At 33.3% G+C, this 25626-nt stretch overlaps 1 protein-coding gene across 1 annotated transcript in view; it reads left to right on the forward strand.

Moving 5' to 3' along the window:
* LOC136273986 (uncharacterized) overlaps positions 1 to 25626 on the forward strand; it is a 96368-nt gene that overhangs the window by 15110 nt on the left and 55632 nt on the right. The gene's annotated exons all lie outside the window — the stretch shown is intronic.

The raw sequence follows: 25626 nt of genomic DNA on the forward strand, positions 1-25626 counted from the left end.
GTGCCTCTGCAATCAAATCTTCATTTTGAGCATACTGTGATTTGTTTGAATCGACAATTGATTTCACTGATTGCACGATCTGGCTTCCTTTGATTCGTACGTGTCCATTTTCGTAAAAGTCTTCATAGAGATCAAATCCTGGAGGTTTCAATTGATTATCTGTCCAGTATGGCAAGAACAGCTGAAGTATACTTTGATAGTACTTCTCTGGCATTTGTTTTACATTATATCGTGGGTACTTAATTATAGCTGGCTTTGTGCGTGTTCTCCTTTGAATAAACCCTTTTGAGTTCTGCAGTTCAAATACATTTTCATTTTCAGATTTAGGAACCTGTGATTTAGCAAGCACTCTGAATTCTGAAGAAAATTCTGCCAGACACATATTCTCAAACATTGTTTTCTTTGGCCGATTTAGGTACCTTTCTATTATATTTGTCATCCAAATATCATCTTCATCATTGTCATCTTCAAAATCATCATGTTCTTCTTTTTTGTTCCTTTTTTTAAGTTGAGACAATGGTTTAGTCAGCCTGGTTGGATTGTCACCCACTGGTATAAAAACAACTTTTCTTGAGCATTCCTTCATTTTTAAGTTGCATACCCGATAGACAGCTTCTTGTGCGCTTACTTCTCTATGATTTAAATATGCAGAGCCAATTTTTTTCAGAGTTGTACGAGCACTTTCATTTCCCTCTTCTGCCTCTATTTTGGTTTGTTTCAACACCATTCCCATTTCCCTTTCAGACTTCGAAATGTAGGAAATGATGTATACAATGCAACTAAATGGATCTAGGACAAACTGAATATCCATGTTTGCATCCCAACATTTTAATAGGCAGGGGTTAAACTGGTTGATCCATAGCTCATGTGGATTTCTTTTGAGAACAACTGATCTCTTTTTGGCTAATAATTTATGTGCTTCCTCATACTGTGACTGTGTCAAATTGAGACTTTCAAATATATCCTCAGTACTTTCCGATTCATTTGGTTCATCTTGCACTTTGTTCCATACTTTTAATAGGACCTCTTTAGCATTTGATTGATTGTCTGATAAATCATTCGTATCTTGATTATCATCTTCCTCGTTTGGAGAATTGATAAACGTGCGTACAGAAGGTGGCCTAGGAAAGTTAAACCTACACTCTGTGCCTTTTTTCCTGCATGATTTGGAATGTTTCTTGCTGTGTTGTTGTACAGCCAGTACTACATCTCTTAGCTCTACATCTTCATTTTCAGATGGAACTGCACAACTAACATATTTGTCAATGAAATCGCATACAGCTTCCTCTCCGTCTTCATCAAGTTTTGGAGCATTTTCTATCCAATACAGGCAATGCATGTGTGGCGACCCTCTTTGCTGAAATTCAACTCTTTGGAAATAATCTGATACTTTCCCAATTGGTTCGGATGGTGAACATATTACCTCAGTTTGAAATATATGAAATCTATGTTCAAACATCCTAGCAACTGTCACAGGATTGCTTCTTAGCACTTCATTCTTTTCAGACCAGTCTAACATAGAAGGATCTCGGTTATCATTTTGTTGCCTTAATATTGAAGCAACTGCATCATTCCATCTATGTTCAGCAGCAGAAAACGAACAAAACCATGTAGGTATTCCTAATTGTCGAAGCATAGCAAAGAGATCCTTTTGTGCAGCTGACCAATAAGAAGGCGTTCCACGTATAGGTTGCATGAATCGCAAAGCCTCATCAGTTTTCATTAATTTGGAAAGTACTTCAGGGGTTTTCACCATATTTGCTGTCACTTTCTCGTCACTTCCAATTCTTTTGACCGATTTCCTTATTGATATTTGAGTTTTTTCGATAACCTGATTTAAATCAGACAAAAACTGACTGAAGAAAACATAATTGCTGTCTTTTGCAAATCGATCGTCAGTATTCATAAGGCGATTGTTGAAGTACCTTGATAGCGTTATTCTTGTGTCTCTTGCATCATTCCATGTAAAGCGTCCACTCGGGAAAAGGTATGGAAATGTCTTTGCCTCATTACCTGGTTCTTGTAACATCTTCACAGGGTTATTGCCTTCTCCTGGAGCAATATTATAAATATCATCGAAGTAATGATCGAGCACTTCCTGAGCAATATCAACAGGCTGCAAGCATGTATCTGTCGAAATGTTCTGAACATTATCTTCCGATGATAAGTCGGCATTGCTTGGAATGTCCTCACAATTTCCAAAATTTCCCTTCCAATTTGTGTCTATTGAAATATCTTTATACCACTGATTGTTCAGTTTCAGGAAATTCAATGCCTCAAATATGTGTTTTGGTTCGACGAACTGGTATTCAACATAACCTTTATAACTTAACTTTCTCTTTAGTTTTACTCTGAGTAGCAAATCATCATCTGGTTTCATTGGCAACTTTGTGACTTTTTTGAGATCTGATGGTACACATACAACTGGTCCATGGATATTTTGTTGCCCACCATGTGGAAGAGCCATTACTTTCATAAAAGGTATGTGTATTGCTATTAAGTGTTTTTCAAGGCTGTTTAAATCGTTCAATTCCTTTGGAATATCTTCAAGTGATAGATTGTTATATGCTGCTTCTGCTGGGATCTTTCCAGTTAGAATTTTCCTGTTACATGTATAGCAAATCCACAGATTTGATTGGATGCAATTCACTGGACATAAATCAGTACACTGATGGCAATACTTTTCCTGAATGCAAAGGTTTGCAATGTTTGCAGCTTGCTGGTTTTTGCTATAAGTATGTGGATCACATTTTTTAACTTGATTTTGAAATAGTAGACGACTACAACAGCAGCATGAATAATCAATACCTTGCTTTGCCTTTGCTTTAAATAGTTTAACAACCTCATCTGAATTTTCCAGTTGTGCTTGTTGAGCTACTCTCAGACCTCTAACTCTATCTTTCTTCAATGATTGGTTTGTTTCATTTGAAGCATAATGTTTTCTACTACTGTCTTTTACCTTTGACTTGAAGGATTCATCACTTTTATATTTTGCAGCTGCTGCAAGAAGCTTGGATTCTCTGAATTCTGCATTTTCTCTGTATCTCTTTGTACTTGAAGCATTGACTTCAACTCTATGCTGTTCATTTGAATTATATTTTAGTTTGCTCTTTGCTTTAACATTGTCTCTGTGTTCTGCATTTGAATCATATTTTAGTTTGCTCTTTGCTTTAACGTTGTCTCTGTGTTCTGCATTCATCTTATATTTCTGAACACTTCTCATTCTAACAATTTTCCTGTGATGGTCGTCAGTTGCATATTTCTCAATACTTTTTTTTTTTAGATTATTCCTATGCTGATCATCATTTCTGTACTTTTCAATATTATTCATCTTCAAACTTTCCCTTCGACCTTGGTCTGATGTATATACTTTCTTGTTTCTTTCTTTAGTTCTTGTTTGATATTCAATATCATCATGATATCTCTGTTTGCTTCTTAGTCTTGTCTCAGCTTGGTATGTTTCGTTGTTTAAGTATCTTGCATGTGTTGTTTTTCGCTTTTTTTCTCTATAACCCTCATTTTTCTGGTACTTGGATCTTAACTGCTGTTTCTTTTTACGTTCAGGACTCAAACTGTCTTGCGTTTTTCTTGATGACAGCCTCTTTCTCTGCATACGAGTTCTGTTTCGAAATCTCCTTTCGTACTCGTTTTTTGAATGTTTACAATTTCGCTTACATTCTCCTTGCAGTTCCTGACCATCAACAGAAAGTATTACATTATAATGATTTTGGTGGTGGTGATTTAGATAGACTGCTCCAGATCTAGTTTCAGTAGAAAACTGAACGTCATCAGCCGCAAATTTTAACCAGCATCCACTAGAATATGTGTAGATATCAATGTTCAGTAAATGAGCTGTAGCAAAAATTTCAACTTCGGTAGCCCATGTACCTAGTTTTGACATTTCAGTAGAAGAAAGGTGACTTTGGACAGTCTGCACGCCATCATTTAAGAATGGGTTAAAAAGTTCTTCGTTTTCCATCATATGCACACAGACAGCATTACGAATTATACCGTGAAATTCCTCAGAGTTTGTAAGACTAAATGATATAGCCCTGAAAAAGCAGTTTCCATCTCCTGCTATTTTCTTTTCAAACATTGGTTTTGTCAAATTCATTCTTGAATACATTTCATTTGCATCTGTTGTGGTTATATACGGAATATTCAAATCATGGCAGATGTTTTCTTTAGATTCTGGACTCAGTGGTATGAAATCAAAATTTGATTCTTCATGTCTGATGAAAACAAGATCATCATTTTCATCGCACTCCTCAATTGAGGTTTTTACTGGTAGGTCAGTTGTTCTAGATATGTTACTGATGTCTTGTTCCACTACCAATCCACAAACATTTCTTATCGAGTTCAATTTACAAGACACACTTGTCAAATTACATTCCACACCCTTCGAAAATCCCATTGAATGAGCAAGACGTTCAAGATGTGCATACACTTGATCTATATTTTGAAATAAAAGTCTTGAACTCTTTCCGTTAACATTGCAAAGTCCATCAGAAGATCTAGAATGAGAGTCAAATGTAAAGAAACCACTTGTACTTCTTCCAATTAACATAGTATTCCCACCAAAGCACACAAAACAGCCATCAGTGTCTGTTAATGCAAGGTGTAGTGCTTCTTTGAGTGGTAGAGCATTGAAGTCTGCGAGATTAAACCCAACATCTGCTAAAATAACAGTTGTGATCGACTCATTTGGTTGAAAGGTATATGATCCATTGAAACATTCAAAATATTGAGGTAACTCCTCTACTAAAAGATATCTATTATTGATAGATGAACTTCTTTGTAAAAACGTGTACAACTCGTCACCTGTCACCAAAATTCTGTTCATATCCATTGTTGTCCAATTTAATGCACTCTTAAATTTGTGATAGGCTAATCCTGCTAAACAGTTAGCAACACACTGTGTCCCAGCATTATCTCTAAATGATGGATGAGCTTGATGAAATGAGCCTTGTACAGAGGAAGAAATTTCATAAGTACCTCTCTTGGATGGTATCTGCCAGTTCTGATCAGGATTTCTTTCATTTGTGTTTTCTTCAATACAAGTACCTGAAATTGTTTGTTTCTTAGTATTTTCATTTCTATTTGTTTTCGTTTCAGTTTCCTTTTTGTTTATCCTCAAGTAGCCCTCATCTTTTGTTTTCCTGCTGGTCCCTCCATACATAGAGGTTTCCAGCTGCGCCTGACCTGCTGGTCCGGACACGTGCACGGTGTCCAGTCCAGGTGCCCTCGGTGGAGCACAAACCCACGGTGGGGAGTCAGGGGACGGTGCCTTGCCCTCGTCACGGACAAACAGACGACTTCCCCGAGGAGATGGCAACCTCGGGGCAGGTGAATGCATTTTCACTCGAGGCGAGGCCTGCACCCTGGCCAGGGGTTTTTTCTCTCTAGATGGAAACCCCATAGAACCAAGCCCCGGAAAGTTACCGGGAGAAGCTGAAACAGCTTCCTCCTCTGTTCCGCAAGGAACAGAGAAATTAGACAAGTCTGGTGGTGCATCTGTTGGTGCAGGTTTCTGTCTCTTCTGCCTCTTTTTAAGTTTCTCAGTTTCACGCTTTAGTCTTTGGTTAACAGCTTTCTTTCTCTTTGCCATCTAAACACAAAATGCAATTCTTAATTAGTATACATCTCATCAAGAATCATTCCTTTCTTACCATATTTTTGCATCATTTTATAAAACACGAGGCCCTGGGGCCATATCGCTCAACTGACTTATAATACCAAACTGATATAACCAAAGAGCTTCAATACATAAAAAAATGTATGAAATGAGATATTGCATATTTGTCTTTAGCTGATTTTATAACATTGAGATTAAAATAAACAATGAGAGGTTAAAAGATTTTTGAAATTTATTCCTATGTTAAAATTTTAGCATTGTTGCTCCACTTTACCTCCAAGGATAATTATTTAAGCAAAGTTTAAAGTACACTACCGAAAAATGTTTCCTTAAAGGTTTCAACTTAACTGGTAAACAAATGAAGCAAAATGTTTACTGGTATACAATTGTGGCAAAATGTTAATGAGAAGGAACATTTTTTTTTTAAATTAAAATTAATCCTGATTTTTTTCCATAGGATATAAATCAATATCATAATGTGGAGGTGTTTCATGTCATATATATTTCAGTAAGCATGTTCCCATGCCAGAAAGGTTATTCAAGTGTCACATTACATGTATTTTAGTAAGCAAGTTCGATGAGACTATACCTGGAACTAACGGTCATTAATGGGTGCATTATTTGTAAGTTGCATTTATATAGATTTAATTTATGATTGTTGACATGACGTGTATAAATATAAAGGTAATATATCATCTATGCTTAAGTACCCTACCAATCTATTTAATTATATTCATTAAAACGACAGGGTTATAAACAAGAGCAATTTTCATGGTTTCTGGGTAAACAAAATCATCTATAAAACATTATTTCAATTCTGAATGTGTTATTTATGTTTGGTTTAATTAGGAAATAATTAAAATCATGCTAGTATATGTGAAATTCAAAATATAAAAGAATTATATGATAAGCGCTGTCATACTTCAAGTGCATTTTCTATTTGATTGTTGTTTATAAGAAATTTGAATTTTGTGGCAAGTAAATAAAAACATAATGATAATATGTGCAGTAAAGTTTTAACATATTTAATCACATTACAAAACTCACTGAGGCGTGATTTCACCTTTATGAGGCATCACCTTACCTAGCCAAAGGTTTACAATCCACTCTGATGCTCTGCAGAGTGGATCGTAAACCCTTGTCAAGCGACGATGTTATGAGACCACCTTAGTCATGTTATATATAAATCACAGTAAATAATATTGGATATTCATGGATACTTAGTATGGTTTGGCACAATATCATATCTTTAAAAAAATTTCATAATCATATTACAATAAGATATGACATCATATCAAGATATGGTATTGTATTACATAAAATGATACTGTAATGTATTCTGTTTTACGTTATTGTTTTTGATCACATAATACAATATCATAAAATAATAAATGACACAAAATAGTATCATGTAATACAACATCATTTCACATGATACACCACAAAATTGTATTGTATGATATACAAATGTATGATATAGGTTAATAAATTATGATATTGTATCATATGCAATATGACAATATGACTATATGATATGTTACGATTTAACGTTCACAGCTATGGTTTCATTAAGGCCGCAGAGGTGTTAAATAATGGTGAAATGAATCTTATGCGATTTTAACTTAAACCAATCATATCTATATAAGGCCTAATATTTTAATTTTAGAACGTGCAATGCTATGATTACATAAGCGAGTGATAACAGGCACATATTTATTTTATACATCATTTCTGGTTACGTAAATTGACACGATGACACAGCTAAAAGAGGTTGAACATACATTAAGAGGCTCGTGAGACACATTGCTCACCTGAACAACAGTTCCTTGTAACATTCTATTTCGTAGCATATACTATTTCTATTTTAAACTTTGAACCCTTTTTAAGGCCCAAGTATTGGTCCCGGGTTTATGTTGGCATAAACAAAATTAGAATGTACACTTTCTAAGGATCCTTGCTAAGTAATCTCACAAACTGTAGCATTGTACTTTTCAAGAATAAGAGTTTGAAACATTTTCAATATATAATCATTAGTTAAACTTTAAACCCGTCTTGGGATCCCAATATAAGTCTGGTTGTGACAGTTTGATTCATTTACAATCTAAATTATTTTAGGATGCTTGCATATCAATCTTACAAATAAAAGCAATGTAGTTATTGAGTTTTTTTTAATATTTCCCCTTCTTGGGCCGCAGTATTAGATTGAAAGCCACTGCTTTTATGATTGAGAATAAACAATATTTGAAGATGTAATCTGACAAGATGAACTATTCTAGTTCTTAAGGAATTTTTTAAAAACATTTTGCCTATATACTTCTAAGTTACACCTCTGATCCCTCTTGGGGGTCCAGTATTAGTCTGGGTGACGATTTTAAAAATATTGAGTCTATGTTATCCAAGATTACATTCATACTGCATAGTAATGTCACAAATTGTAGCATTTAAGTTCTCGAGAGGAAGGTTTTAAAACATTTTCCCTATATATTTCTACGGTAAACTTTGAACCCCTCTTACGGCCCCAGTATTTGTCCGAAGCCCAATATTTTCAAAGAATAGAATCTACATTATACAAGGATGCATGTATAGTAATCTCATTAAACTATAGCATTGAGCTCTCAAAAAATTTTTTTTAAACATTTTCCTTATATACTTTTATGTTTAACTTCGAACCACTCTCGGGGGTCCAGTACTAGACTTAAGATCAAGGCTTTCACAATTTACAACACAAAATGAGGATCCTTGCATAGTTATCCAGCAAATTGTTACAGTGTACATTGTAGCACTTGAAAAAAAAGATTTTTAAACCTTTCTTGTTAAATATGTAATTCTATGTTAAACTTTGGAGCCTCAGATTTGGTCCTGGGATCACAAGTTTCACTATTTACAATTTTGTCTATAAATGTAAAGGTGCAGTGGTTCTTGAGAGGATTTTAAAGACACACACCCTTTTAACTGTTTCGCAATTCTATTCCTTTTAAAAATGATTTAGCCCTTTATTTCAACAATTTAGAATTCCCTACCCGTACGAATGCTTTGTACCAAATTTGGTTAAACGTGGCTCAGTGGTTTTAGAGAAGAATTAAAAAATCTGAAAAGTTTGCAGACGGATGGAAGGCCACGGACAACGGGTAATCAGATAAGCTCACTTGAACCTACGGTTCAGGTGAGCTATTAAACAGCTTAATTTTATATTAAATTGCCATTTTATAAGTATTTATCAATTAAGAAATTAGAATCAAAACAATTTTTGCAATGAAACGGTCTATTATCAAAGATAAAACTAGAGGTACTGTAAGCAAGCTCACAATTGATACCCCCGCTAAGAAAACAAGAGGCCCAGGGGCCACATCGCTCACCTGAGCAACAATTGTCTTTTAAAATTCTGATCAAATTAGCATTACTGTATCAAAATATCTTGACAACTAAGTACAGTAGATCTTGCTAAAAAAATTGGAAATCTGCAAATTTTTTTCCACCTCTTTTTTTGGTAAATACCAAGCCCCTTTTGTTGTTGTACCTGTAAGAAGATTTTTCTCTATCCTATAAACCCCTACCCCCATTTCGTGGCCCCACTTTTCTCTAGGGATTCATGGTTTCATCAAACATAAATCTGCATAACCTGTGCTTTCACACTAAGTACTGAGTTTTGAACTGAAAATTTTCCCAGAATATTTTTTAAGATTTTCTCTATATATTCCTATGTAAAAATTCAAACCGCCACCACTAGGGACTGTGATTTTGCAAACTTGAATTTACACTACCAAAGGATGCCTCTACACAAGTTTGAGCTTTTCTGGCCAAATAGTCTTTAAAAAGAAATTTTTTAAAGATTTTCTCTATATATTCCTATATAAAAATTCATCCCCAATTGTGGCCTCACGCTACCCCTGGACTATTATTTAAACAAACTTGAATCTATATGATCTAGGGATGCTTCCACTCAAATTTGGGCTTTCCTGGCCTAATAGTTTTGAGAAGAAGATTGTTAAAGATTTTCTCTATATATTCCTGTATAAAATTTATACCCGAATTGTGGCCCCACCCTACATGAATCTACACTATCTGAGGATGCTTCCACTCAAATTTGAGCTTTCCTGGCCTAATTGTTTTTGAGAAGAAGATTTTTAAAGATTTTCTCTATATATTCCTATGTTAAATTTGATCCCCCAATTGTGGCCCTACCCTATTCCCGGGGACTATGATTTGAACAAACTAGAATCTACACTACCTGAGGATGCTTCCACTCAAATTTGTACTTTTCTGGCCTTATAGTTTTTGAGAAGAAGATTTTTAAAGATTTTCCCTAAATATTCCTATGTAAAACTTGATCCCCCTCTTGTGGCCCCTCCCTACCCCCGGGGACCATGATTTGAACAAACTTGAATCTACACTACCTGAGGATGCCTCCAAACAAGTTTAAGCTTTTCAGGCTGAATAATTTTTGAGATAAAGATTTTTGAAAAATACCAACAAATTTTCAATAATTCTCAATTATCTCCCCTTTAAAGAGGGCGTGGCCCTTCATTTGAACAAACTTGAATCCCCTTCACCTAGTGGTGCTTTGTGCCAAATTTGGTTGAAATCTGCCCAGTGGTTCTTAAGAAGATGAAAATATGAAAAGTTTACAACAACGACGACGACAACAACGACGATGACTACAGCAACGACAGACAAAACGGATCAGAAAAAATCATAACGCGTGTATTTTTGCCAATATAAAAAATATTGGATGAATCTATTTCACTGTCCATTTTCTATAAATAACAACTGCTTTATTTTTTTAAACTGTTAATGCTAATATGAGTAAACAAACCAATTTATATCCTTTAATTCCATTTTATTTTTAGTTAACTGTTAATGCATGAGGACATTTGCACAACCATGACTCGAATCAAACGAAATCCACATGTCAAGCATCCATTTAATATTTAAACATTTTGAATTATTGGTATACCGAGCCCGATTTTTTCCGAAATTTCAGGGCAGGCCATTTTCAGAGAGACGGGGATGATAATCTAAAAATAATTTTATGGGGCCTGTGACAAGCAAATTTTAGCTTCTTATATTCCCATTAATACAAGACATGGCACAGACAGGAATTAAGCATTTTTAAAACAATGGCCTTGAACTTCCTCAATGACCTTGGGTCAAGGTCATGACACACCCTCAGGTTATAAGCAATCTTTATATGAATTAAGAACTTTAATATTTGTTCATAAGAACGATATGGACCGGACATGAATTTTGCAATTTTCTGCCGGTGACCTTGACCTTATTCAAATGACCTTGGATCAAGGTCCCAACACACCGTTTGGTCATAAGCAATATTTATGTAAAGTAAGAACATTCAATACTTCTCAATAAGGAAGATATGGAGGGGAAACAAATTTTGCACTTTTCCTGCCAGTGACCTTGCCCTTGCCCAAATGACCTTGAATCAAGGTCATGACACCCTTAGGTCATCAACAATCTTTGTGTGAAGTAAGAGCTTCTAATGTTTCTCCTCAAGAAAAACATGGACCTGACACAATTTTTGCATTTTTTTCTGCAAGTGACCTTGACCTTGCCTGTTTGACCTTGGGTCAGGGTCATGACACATCCTTAGGTCATAAGCAATCTTTGTGTGAAGTAAGAACTTCCAATGTTTCTCCATAAGAAAGATATAGACCGGACATGATTGCACATACGGACAGACAAGGTGATTCCTATATACCCCCCCCCCCAAACTTTGTTTGCGGGGGGTATAATTAGGTTTAAACATTACAATATCATAAATAAACACAAGAACTGTAGCACTGAAAAAGAAAAGTAAGAATTTTATTTCATTATGATAACCCGCGCTGCACCTGGAAAAAAAAAACATGTCAAAATCCTATTGTGATTTATAATTTAGGTATTCCTAGATCATAAAGAACTTTCTAGTAATAGGAAGTGAGTATTATATTCAGCAAAATACAGAACTCTCATTTTCAGTACATATGCATATTATAAAAAGACACTTGCTCATGTGAAAGTCCCCAAGAATATTTTCTTGCCCTATCAGTGAAATCACTTGCCCTGGAGCCCTTGTAATCAAATCTGTCAGCCCCTGCTTCGTATCATGTAATACAACTATATATTACATAGAACGATATCATATTATACAGTATGATCTATCATACCATAGAATGCCATATTATGTGATACAATAATATATAAATGCAATATCAGAATGATAGAATACCATATCATATAATACAATATTATACCTAATCTTTTAAAATGGTACAATATACATTTATTGCATGGGAAGTATGGGGGAATAAATCTTCATATTTCCCGAACATTCATGCAATAAAAGTTTCATTATATTGAACAACAAATGATTATACAACATATGTCGATTTTTAATAATTTAAATTTTATAATTGTGGAGTGCACCACACTGACAATCAGAAGATGCATCATGTATTCAAATTTGATAAACATGAAACTAATTATAAACAAGCATTCTGAGAGTATTGCATAAGCAATACACGTCCCCTACCGGTTTGTGGAAATTGAGAAAACAATGCACTGTTATCAGGTCTAGGCAACCTCCGTTTTTGGAGGATAGCTCAATTTCAAAATGGCTGCTGATTTTTACCATATATGGAAAGTCACTTTGCATTGTGGGTGAAATTATCCTCCATTTTTGGAGGATAGCATGGGTATATTTCATAAAAGGCTTCGTGCATATCTTTAATGAGAAAATGCAAGCACCAGACCATATGGGAATTAAAGTTAAGGAAATAAACTAATGATTGTATGCGGCGATTTGAAATTCTATGTATAGTATCTTCACAATATGCTTTGAAAGTGTGTACTTCCTGTGTTCAGTTTAACAAATGACATAGACTATTTACATCTGTTTCATTTAATAAAAACCACAAAAAAGTTATGCTTATTCCTCATTAAAACATTAATGAATTCATTCACGTTTAGAGACACATAATAGATATCTTGATCTGCTATATTGTACATGTACAAAGTAAATGTTTGCATATACCTTAGGAACTTTGTAGCTCTTATTCTAATTAATTCACAGGTTATTAAGTATCATTTAAATTTATTCCCTTCACACAAAAAGACATTGTTAAATTTTATTAATCAAAATGATACCATTTATAGATATCAATTATCCTGAATATTGAAAAAAATGTGAGAGTCTTCACATAAGATATTTTTCTTTAAATTCAGCCCTGCAATTATTTAAACTTAAATATTTATTAAATATTATCAATAAATATAATTATTCATAGCTAAATAAGGTGATATTTTTATTGTATAATAATTACATTTTATTCATAGTTAACTCCCTTTGTAAAAACAAAGTTAATTGCCCTTCATCTGAAAAGATCCACCAGGGGGCGCAAATATCTATCCTCCAATTTTGGAGGATAAAATCTATCCTCCAAAAACACAGGTTGCCTAGACCTGGTTATGCAGAATATCGAACCCGAACAATAAAAAATTCGAATATAAAAAATTAATTTTCTCGAAAATGACATAAGTTTACATAAGTGTAAACTTGATCTGTAGTTTGACATTTTGAAGCTGTTCAGCAAATTTCATATGATTCCTCAAACGCATGAAGAAAAAAAGTGTGGAAAACTGAAGTGGGACAGACAGACGGACAAACAGACAGACAGACAGACGGACGCAGAGGAAAGCTATAGTCTCCTCTGGTGAAAACCGATAGGGGACTTATAAGATTTGTCTATCAGAGGGCACCTGCTCTAAAAACTTTAACCAGCTCAAAAACATTAACCTCATCCAGCATCCAAAACCAGGCTCAGATTCAGCAATCAACTTATCAAGTTCATCATTATCATAAAGTAGGATCAGTCATAAACAAGATATAATCATCAGAGGGCACCTGCTTCAAAAGCCTTTACCTCATTCAGAATTTTTAGCCTATGGCTCTGATTCAACTTGCAAGCCTGTTAAATGCATAAGCATCATAGACACATTATATAATCCATGCAAGTTAGGTGAAGTTAAGAACAGTAATAACTAATATATAATCATCTAAGGGCACCTGCTCCAAACAATTTAACCAGCTCCTAAAACTTAACCTTAATCAGTAGAGCTGAAATGAATACCATTTATCAATATTAGAATATTCCTGACTGCTACTATTTGTATTCAAAGATTTGTTGGTGTCATCTATGAAGTAGTATGCATGTTTGACAGCTTATTATAGTATGAAGTTGCATGGGTAGACTGCATAAACATGTCAGCTAGTGTCCATTGAATTAGAGGCACATTTTCTTTTTATGCAAATGATATAAAAGAAAATAAATGAACATCTCAATAATCAAAGATTTATAAACTCTAATATGATTTTACGGTCAGGGAAGAAAAGTCTCGAAAATTATTTTTTATCAAAGTTGCTTCTTTAAAAATCCTTTTAATGTACTATTTATATTAACAATCAGTTATAAAATGCAAATGCTCAAACATATTTACAAATTATTTCAATATTTCTGCTATTAATTCATCACAAATTAATATTTGGGATGTTTGTTTTTGTTCGATGTAAACCCTGCTTGAACATTCAAATTAAACAAGCATGGCAGTCATAGATCAGAATTTTTGATTCATATGCATGTTAAAACAAAATGTAAGTATAATCAAGGGAATAATAATTTCTCCCAAACAGTTGAAGCCCTCATTGGGGGTAGGGTTGACCTAGGCTAGGCTTTACAGACAAAAATATTAAATACTTGATTATTTCTAGTTCTAAAAATTGATGATGTTCAACAGGTGTCATTTACTGTATATCAGTTGAACTGACATGACCCTAGGAACAAGAATGTATATGACTTATGGTTGGGGATCTCAATGGTTTTCAGGATATTTGGGCACTTCCTGTTCAAAAAGGAGTCAGGACCACTCCCAGGGCCCATGATCTATATACCATTTGATGCCCTTTGACACAAGGAAGAAGAATATACATGGTTTAGGGGTGAGGATCTAAACCGTTTACAAGATATTTAGGCACTTCCTGTTTGAAGGGGGTCAGAACCACCCCTGGGTCCCATGATCTACATATCATTTAAATCCCCTTAACAATAGGAACAAGTATATATATGGTTTAAGGGTAGGGATCTCAACCATTATGAAGATAATTGGGCACTCACTGTTCGAGGGGTGGTCAAGAGGAACCCCTGGGGCCAAAACCTATATGCCATTTGATGCCCCTTAACACAAGAGACAAGTATATGGTTTAGGGGTGGGGATCTCAACAGTTTTCAAATATACGAACTTCCTGTTCGAGGTAGGTCAGGACAGCCCTGGGGCCCATAACCTACATATTATTTTATGCCATTTAATACAAGAGACAAGAATATATATGGTTAAGGTTTGGGGATCTCAATCATTTTCATATATTTGGGCACTTCCTGTTTGAGGGGGTTGGGACGACCCCTGGGGCCTATGACCTTTATACCATTTGATGTCTCTTAACACAAAGAACAAGAATATATATATATAGTTTTGTTTTGTTTTTTTGGTTTTTTTTTGGGGGGGGGGGGGGTCTCAACGGAATTTGAGAATTTAGGGCACTTCCTCTTTCAGGGGGACATAATTACCCATATGGCCATATCCTATACTATATGATGCCCCATTACACAAGAAACAAGAATATGTATGTTTCAGGGGTGGGGATGTCAACGGTATTTGTGATTAAGTAATTTACCAAAGCTTAGGGCTGGGGATGACACTAGGGACCATATCTCATGTACCATATACAGTGTATATTGCACATTACACTCAAAAAATGCATCTCAAAACCTTATGTCAATATCTTTACACTTTTTAAGTTATGACCTTTACAATATAGTGTAAAATTTAGGAAAATTATGAGATGCATTACATCTCCCTTCTCGTTTTGAAATAAAATTCCTTGGGCATGTATATTCAATTGATGGTTGACATTTAATACAATTTATAGATATTAATCAAAAAAAAAAAAAAAACAAGTGAAAAGCTGTCATTGTGATGGCAAACTGGATTTCTTTTATGTGAACTCTATCCATAATCCATGTCAAACCTGAATTGATAAACACTACCAACCGTATCAAGTGAAATGGAGTATCCTATATGCAATATTTTGCCTGAAAATGACTAAGTTCAAAAGCTGGTATTTTTTTCATTAATTATCAGATATCTAAATCTTAGCAATATGCATACCCCTGATATATGTACAGTTGATCTGCAAATGAACAACTTCCTATCTTAAAAACTGTATGAGGAGTTATCCGTACAATGAGGGTACCCTATATGCAATATTTTGCCAAAAAATGACTAAGTTCAAAACCTACTATTCTTTTCATATATTATCAGAAATCAAAATCCTAGCAATATGCACACCTATAATATATGTATTATCTATTATCTATTAAGGTAAAACCAGTCACAAATGAAAATGTCAACCCATTGAAATATTTAACCTCAATTTACTTCACATAAACAGCACAGATATATTTTGGATGTTTCAAATATTCCCTTCGCACGTAAACTGTTGCACAACAAGCAAATTCACCTCCGTTCAAGATGGCTGCTTCTAACAAAGACTGGTCCTCTAAACTTGTTTCCGAAATACTGAGCCAGAAGTTAAACTGATTGACCCCCATTCTCTCTGTGATATTATCATTTTCGTAAATTACTCAAATTTGAAAAAAAATTAGACCTTAATTTTTGCAATTTACATTTTCTTTTTCGTAAGGATGATTTATGGGTGTTGTTTACTGAGCCAGAAGTTAAACTGATTGACCCCCATTCTCTCTGTGATATTATCATTTTCGTAAATTACTCAAATTTGATAAAAAATTAGACCTTAATTTTTGCAATTTAAATTTTCTTTTCCGTAAGGATGATTTATGGGTGTTGTTTACTCAGGGTTTGAGTTCTCAAATTCCGATTGTTATAAAGTTCAATGTAATGAGTAAAATTTGTTATAAACACAAAAAGAATTTATGAAATGAATAATTATTGACAAAACATTCAATAGTTTTACATTATTATGGAATTAGGCTCAAACAAAAATTGACTTTTAGCCAAACAGAGGAAATTCGGACTAAATTTTGCAGATTTTGTTTTCTGCTAAAAGTTTTTTGGCACTAGTCTAATATTCAAAGTTAGGATTTTATATTTAAGTCTATGTAATTTTGCATATTTTCCGTTGGTTTTACCTTACTTATTCATTTAAATAATCTTATGGCACGAATAATAAAAATATTGAAAAATGCTTAAAAACAATAAAAGACACCATATCTCAAAATTTTGATCATTGACCTCATATAAATTTTATGGCAACAGAATAAGGTCAATATAAGTAGTTCAATATCATAAATGTGTTTGTATTATCATCATTCAATTTTTTGTAAAATTGGATCAAATATGGGTAGGGATTTGAAAACTGATAGAGGAAATTCTGACTGAATTATTTTTTAAAACTGGAATCTTAATGCTGTGTACTTATTTAGTGTCACTACCATTCATAAACTGTATCTTATTTTTTAAAGTGTTTAATTATTTGTAATATTTTTATAATTAAGAAAATCTCAATCATAGTATAAAATTTTATGGGATTTTTCTTGATTTTTCAATATATATTTAATGGCCATTAACTCAAAAAGTAGGTCATTGACCTACTTTTCTGAAAGTGAAAAATAACAATACAAGCAAAGGTCTATAACACACAATAGACGGTTTTCCATTATCATCAGTGTATTTTTTTTTCATTATGAGTAAACGTCATTCTTATGCTAAATTACGTAGAATTTGACTCAGTAGTTCTTGAGAAGAAGATTTTTTAAAAACATTCTACAGTTTGGAGGTTTTCTCCGCTTTGAATAAAATGAACCTCTTCCTGTTTGTTTCAGTTTCATCATACCTCAATGATTTTTCTAATACCAGCATTTTCGACAGAAAAAGTGCCATTCATTATAAGTTTATTGCAATAGTTTAGCCGAAATTACATAATATGTTTATTTTCGTCCATTCCGGTGATTACGGCATGCCTTTTCCCACAGCAAGGCAGTTGCCATATAAGGTCATGCCAAAATTTGACAAACTTGTAGACTTTACATTTGTCAATTTGTATCATGTCACATGTGCTTAGTATTGTCGATTCTGATGATACAAATGCAGAAACTAGGGATTGGAAGTGTGCATAGTTGAAGGTTTAATTAACTAATGAAAAAAATCAAGCTGCAAAATGTGCATCATACGAACATGTGTTTATACCCCCAGTTTTAAAGGTTACACGATCACAATTACACACTTTTATACTCAGGCTCACACACTAAGACGATTGCATATTCAGATTTACACGTTTAAATGTCTGGAATTTTGAACACGATAACCCTCCATAAAAACTTACTAAATTTTACAGCAGCAACAAAAAAAATTCAGGCCAGTTATGATTAATTTCACTTATTTCAGTTTAGTTTTTCATTCCTGTTGGCTCGTCTAAATATCCAGTTAGTTGCTTATCATTTAAAGATTTATACAAATATGTAAAGAAAAAAGAAAAACAATCTATAAACAAGGGCACCGCTAAGCGGAGCATCCCCTCGCGGCATGAATTATTGTGTGTAGGGATGTATTACTTAGGAATATATAGTTATGTTAATGATAAGACCACATTCTACTAACCCTACATTACTGCAAAAAACTACATTTTCTTTACCTGTACTCGATCTAAATCCAAAAATATCAAGTTGTTGATTTGAACTGCTTATTTTCACTTTGATTTCAAAGAAGTGAAGATTGATAACTCTTACTCAGAAAGTTCGATTGATAACTCGTATACAAAGTTGGTTATGACATTGATTTAATGAAATAATAATTTGTAATAGTATTAATGGTTTTGAAAGGCACATGCATTTCTTATATGTTATTTTACAGAAGTGTGCAATCTATGATGAATATTTTTAGTTTTGAACGAATTTTGTCATAATGTATGCCCCCCCCCCCCTTTTACAATGGTGTAATTTTATCTAAGTTTTTGCATTAAAAATTGACCAATTAATATGACATTGCATTTGTTTTAATCTTTTACAATACGGCATACTGGTGCAAAGGTTAAGGAAAGTCCATTGGAAGTTTTTTTTTAATTTACTAGAAAATTGAGATGGAGTGCACACTCACACACATACAAGCATACATGCACACATACGAACACACACACGCACGGTAGCGATGCTATATCCACTTCGCAACAAGTTGTGCAAGGGGATAAAAATTTAAACACAGTTTATACAAAAAAAAAGTCAACAAAAAATACACAGCCCATTTGTGTAATTAGCCCCCCCCCCCCCCAACCCCCACTTTCTTGGCAAAGTTTTACATAACCTTAATCAATTTTCTTTTTCTCTTTTTTTTTGGCTTTTCAAGATTTCTGACGAGTCTAACCCCCTTCCGCAACTTTCAATATTCAATTTGCTTTAAATAGGTTGGAAGAATTTTAATTTTGGAATGGAAATATGATGAATACCAGTCATATTTACAAATTTAAGAAACATGTATATGATATATTTGGTAAAAATTACAATTGGTTAACTTTCAATATGATGGATTTCAGTCTCACTTCTGACTGCATAAAGGAAATATTGTTTATGAAAATGACACAGGGTGTTGCTAAAAAGCAGAATAAAAAACTTATCACAAAATGGAACAAGAACCAAAAAATATAATATGAAGATTATCACTCAATTGGGTATAGCGTTGAGTGAAACAATTTACTTTGTACCATTTGTTCATATCTAAGAAATTGATTATTAGCACATGGTTGTTTCATTGATACCTTTATGAATGTTGATCAACTATAGCATTGCATGAAATTTGCATAAATTGCTTTTGTTGCTGAAATGTGAAAAGTATATTACCAATAATTTTTTTCTCTTTTCTGGTAATACTGGCCTAACAGTATAACGCAATATAGATAAAGCATTTGGTGCGGTTTTATGAATATTATTTTATTTCCAGTATGATGTATTCAATATAATCGATATATAGTTAATAGCATCATTAAGATCATAAACACAACTGACGACATCAATGATCATCTTCATTAAGTCTTAATGTATCATCTGCTTGCTAACCTGTACCACTATTCAGCTATTTAAAATAAAATTTACTCTCAAACAGCATAATTTTCTCAAAAAATGATGTTGTAGATGTGTCATGTTGTAAACATTCAATTTAACAGGTAGCAGTAACTACAAAACTTACTACACGACAACTTGTAAATTTTGTATTTACCATCCAGTAAAGAGGTTAATTCAAAACTAACATGACAGATGTCTTGTCATGTCTTATTTCTTTCTTCTAATATCGGAATTCTTTGTCTAAATAGTCTACCATTGAAGTACACTAGTACTTTCAGCAACGCACTTTTGTTTACACTTGCTTTGGCAGTTGCATATTGTACATATTTATGATCCACATAGAGAACTCTACTGGCGTGCGACCAGTTCTCGCCAAGTACCATTTCTCGCCAGTATATTGTGACGTCATTTTATCAACAAATAAAATTATAGACGAAAAATGACGTCACAATGTACTGGCGAGAAATAATACTCGGCGAGAACTGGTCGCACGCCAGTAGATGTTGTCTGGTTTTATTTTTCTATTATGAATTGGGTCTAGATTGATCAATGCATGTACTGTTAATTTTAAGGACCATTTCCTGAATAAATAACCTCATATTGATAAAACTTTGATAATACTAATAATTTACACAAATTAAATTGTTTAAACATGATTAACACATATATTATAAAGTAAATATCCTACATAAGATTTTCCGTTTTCATATTCCGTTCCACTTTCCTTTCAGCATTTTAGCAACACCCAAAATGACGTAATGCATGCAAATCGATACTGCTAGTGTAAATAGGTGAAAATCTATACATTTTAAATGGTTTCTCATAAAAAAAAAATAAATATTAAATAGGTTAACTGCAGATCAGCATTTGCCAAATACGGTAATCTAACTAAGCATCTTAACAAATCAACTTCTGCAGATTCAAAATGGCGCATAAAGACGATAAATGCCTAACCTGAGTTTATTTACTTACTCTTGACAATTGTACTGAACAGTACTGTGTCAAATAACTGGATTTCAGTTCTGCCGATGCCTTCTGCTCTGGATCAGTTCAATTCTATATACACAAAACTAACTTTGGCAATGCCAAAGGTAAAAAACAATAGAACTTTTCAACTGCGTAGATTATTTACCACCGCTTTTAAGCTCTTCTATTTATAGTTTATGACATCACTTACGACATTATAATAAATCGTACGATGAAATTTCGTATTTGATTGTTTGAACGGTTAAAAAAAAAACACAAAAAAAAACATCTGGATTTTCCAAACTTTCAATGAATATGGAAACTCTTTAAAATATTCAGTATCTGGTTTGTTCGTCTTCAGGAATCTGTTTGCTCCACATCACCATCTTGTCACTGGCATATTTATCCGACATGTATATCCAGTTTTTTTAAAATTACAAGTTAAATTGTGTTTATTATTGAATATTGTTCAATGAATAGTTAATTTCATCAATCAAAACATTTCATGGATAATAAATAACTTATCTAATAGAAGACCATGTAACTATATGTACATAGATTAGTCGGGTTGTATATGTTTGTATTTTTTTTTACATATCCATTTTAATTGCTGCTCTATAATTTACGGAAAAAAATATCATTCAAAATTTTCTAGTTTTCTTTAATGTATGGCGAACAAAGCTACCTTTGCTTGATATCAATTGAAAGGACTCTTGATTTTACATACATTTTGTTTAAGAAATTTATTTACACGCGTAAATGACTCTGAGGTCCGCCGACCTTTTCCCCCCTAAATTATCAGGGCCATTTATTGACATTTCGTTTGTTGCATATCGTGAACCACATCCTTCTGAACCTCTTTTCTTCTAAACTGCTTTTCAAAATAGTTCGTTTCAGCTGTAAGAGCTTTGGTTGAGCCCCTTTTTCTTAATATGAAATAAAAGGTCATTTACTTTAAAAATCATTTTGTTCACCAGGTGTTTCGAAATTCGTTACCATTCATGAGAAAGAACGTTTATAGGGCCGGTCCCTTATCTCCTTATTGGGGCTGCTGAACAAACTTTTGACCCATAAAATCCCCTAATTAGATAACACATGAGAAAATCATTATACTGTTAGGCTACATACATGTAACTGTAAGATAAACATATTTTCTTCTACAATCAAATACAAAATATCCCCCCGTAAAGAATATAGATAAAAAGCTTTAGATTCTTCTAGGTCCTTTATTTGTGGGGCCAGCCCCCTTTTCTTTTCTTGATATTTTGTTCATCAAGTGTTACGAAATTCGTTACCGATCTCGAGATACCTTATTAAGAACGTTTAAGGGGCCGGTCCCTTATCTCCTTATTGCAGCCATTGAACCAAATTCTTAAGGTTGCATGTTGTTTTAAAAGTACATCATTTAAAGCATCTTTTCTTTTACACTGCATTTCAAGATATTTTTCCTGTTTAAATATAGGTGATCAAAGTTTTGGACTTTTGACCCCTAAAAACCCCTAATTACGTAACACATGAGAAAACCGTTATACTGTTAGGCTACATACATGTAAGATAAACATATTTGCTTCTATAATTTATTACAAAATATCCCTCGGTAAAGAGCTATAGGAAAAAGACTTTAGAGCCCTCTAGGTCCCTAATTTTAGGGGTCGGCCTCTTTTTCTTGGTATCAGATGAAAGGTCATTTGATTTTATAGACAATTTGTTCAACAAGTGTTCAGAAAATAGTTACCATTCTCTCCCTTTTGAGATATAGGTAATCAAAGTTTAGGAGTGTTGACCCCTAAAAACCCCTAATTACGTAACACATGAGAAAATCATTATACTGTTAGGCTACATACATGTAAGATAAACATATTTGCTTCTGTAATCTATTACGAGATATCCCTCGGTAAAGAACTATAGGAAAAAGACTTTAGAGCCCTCTAGGTCCCTAATTTGAGGGGCCAGCCCCTTTTTCTTGGTGTCAGATAATAGGTCATTTGATTATAAAGACATTTTGTTCAATAAGTGTTCAGAAATTCGTTACCATTCTTGAGATATATGAGAAAGAATGTTTTAGGGGCCGGTCCCTTATCTCCTTATTGGGGCCGCTGAACCAAATTTTTTAGGTTGCATGTTGTTAAGTACATCATTTTGAGCATCTTTTCTTTTATAATGCATTTCAAAATATTTTTCCTTTATGACATATAGGTGATCAAAGTTTTGGACTTTTGACCCCTAAAAATCCCTTATTACGAAACACATGAGAAAATCATTATATTGTAAAGCTACATAACTGTTAGATTAACATATTTGCTTCTATAATCTATTACAAAATATCCCTCGGTAAAGAGTTATGGGTAAAAGAATTTAGAGCCCATTAGGTCCCTAATATTAGGGGCCAGCCCCTTTTTCTTGGTATCAAATGAAAGGTCATTTGATTATAAAGACATTTTGTTCAACAAGTGTTCAGAAATTCGTTACCATTCTTGAGATATCTGAGACAGAATGTTTTAGGGGCCGGTCCCTTATCTCCTTATTGGGGCCGCTGAACCAAATTTTTTAGGTTGCTTGTTGTTAAGTACATCATTTTGAGCATCTTTTCTTCTTTACTGCATTTCAAAATATTTTTCCTTTTTGAGATATAGGTGATCAAAGTGTTGGACTTTTGACCCCTAAAAACCCCTAATTACGTAACATATGAGAAAATCGTTATACTGCTTGGCTTTATAACTGTAAGATAAACATATTTGATTCTATAATTTATTACAAAATATCCCTCGGTAAAGAGTTATGGGTAAAAGACTTTAGAGCCTTCTAGGTCCCTAATTTGAGGGGCCAGCCCCTTTTTCTTGATATCAGCAAAAAGGTCTTGTAAAAATAAACTTTTTTTACATTACATGTTTTAACAAAATATTTTCCAGAAAAGAGATAAAGAGAGAAAAGCACAAACATTCACGACGCTTTTTTATTGTCAATTTTCGAGCCATAGCGAGCTTTGGCGCCAGTAGTGCTAAACATACAAAACAACAATCATGCAAAACTTCAATCTTTCCTTTACCTACCGTAAAAATTTGAGCTTAATATCTCTTATAGTTTAGGAGAACAACAGAAGACAAAATACCCATATAAAAATTGGAAAAATCTCAATATCTCAAAAACGGATGTGACGTCATCAACACAAAAAAAATTTAATCAGGTTCAGACCAATATCTATCATATCTGAAAATTTGATTGAGATCGGACGAGTCGTTTCTGAGAAATCGCGTGCACAAAAATAGGAAGAAAAAAAATAATAATAATAAGAATAGGGAAAAAGAAACAAAGCAATAACAATAAGGTCTTCCGTTGGAAACGGAAGACCTTAATAATAGGGAAAAAGAAACCGAAGAATAACAATAAGGTCTTCCGTTGGAAACGGAAGACCTTAATAATAACTAGACTCTTGTTGCAAAAGCAACAAAAAGGTCTTCCGTTTTGATATACATGCATCAATTTAAATGCAAGACATTGCTTCTCTCGCATAGAAAAAATTAGTGGATATGATTATTGTGAATGATATATCCAGACGTTACTTCCATGTTAAACAAAACAAGGTTATCACATATTCATACATTTTTCTGGATTTCCGGAATGTTTGGATGTTCAATTATCGGTTAGTTTTTAGATCTCGTTGAGAATTTTTTTGTTTCTGGACCGGAAACGGAGAAACACAATGAGCAAAGAAAATAAAAGCAAGAATTGTTAGTACATTTACCTACGGCATGTAACATTTCCTGAGGCTGAATGAAATATTTTAAAGAAAAAATCTATACTTATTAAAATCTCCATTCGTTTGAACGCTTCCAGTGAGAACCGGAAGTGGAAATGGAACCTGTTAAACACATATTCAATCAAATGCCTATAGGTTTTGTGTTTTGATCATCTACAGTTTCCGAGATCTCGCAGGTATATAATTTGTACGAAAAAAGTGTAATAGTATGAATATTATGAATATCATATTATTTAAGTACATAGATTAAGTATATAGATTTTAAGATAAAACCAACCAAATCTGACACACATTTTAAATACACACCACACACTTAGATCCACCCTGTACCTTTACACACCTGTATATATACCCCAGGGGCAGTGATTTGGTAAACATTTGTGTGCATGAGTTTTATTGGTCAGATATTTGTTAGGGTTGTTGTGGTTGGTTTGTTGATCTGAGTATGATATTTTGCCGCCAAGTTTTGTCAATCTTTGTTTGGTCAGCCAGAGGGTAGCAGTTATATAGAATAAGACCTACTGTACATCATAAAGTTTGACAACTGACTATTTCTCTTTCTGGTAAGTAACATATTAACTAATATTCCATGTATTAAAATATTATTAACATGTACTTTTCTATAATTTAGCAAATTAGTAATTTCTCATGAAGCACTTTAACTAATTAGAATGAATGAGTGTCATGAAAGAGTATTATAGATTTATTTAGTAGATATTGATTATAAAGTCAATATTTGTTTCTTATTTAAAGGAGTAACTGATTTTCTAATCAGTTTCAGAGTGTTTTTATGACGATCAAATATTTGGTCTAATTGTTCAAAATGAGCAATGTAAATGTTTTTAATTAAATAGTATTTTAGTATTCTGTTAATTGAATTACAGATATATAAACGAGTATACACTCATCATTACATGAATAGAGGAAGCTTATTCCCATAGAATGGTGAGACAATTTCTAATGAATAATGTGTCTATTATATTTTTAATTGCAACCTATTTTTATGATTATTATGGGCATATCGTATAATATATTGAAATTGTAAGAGTTACCTCCCTTTAATTGCTTTATGTAAATATATAATATGAATTATGATATCGGTATGTGCATGATAATTCAAATCTAGATGG

Source organism: Magallana gigas, chromosome 1 (assembly GCF_963853765.1).
Source record: "Magallana gigas chromosome 1, xbMagGiga1.1, whole genome shotgun sequence".
In the NCBI taxonomy this organism is placed as follows: Eukaryota; Metazoa; Mollusca; class Bivalvia; order Ostreida; family Ostreidae; genus Magallana; species Magallana gigas.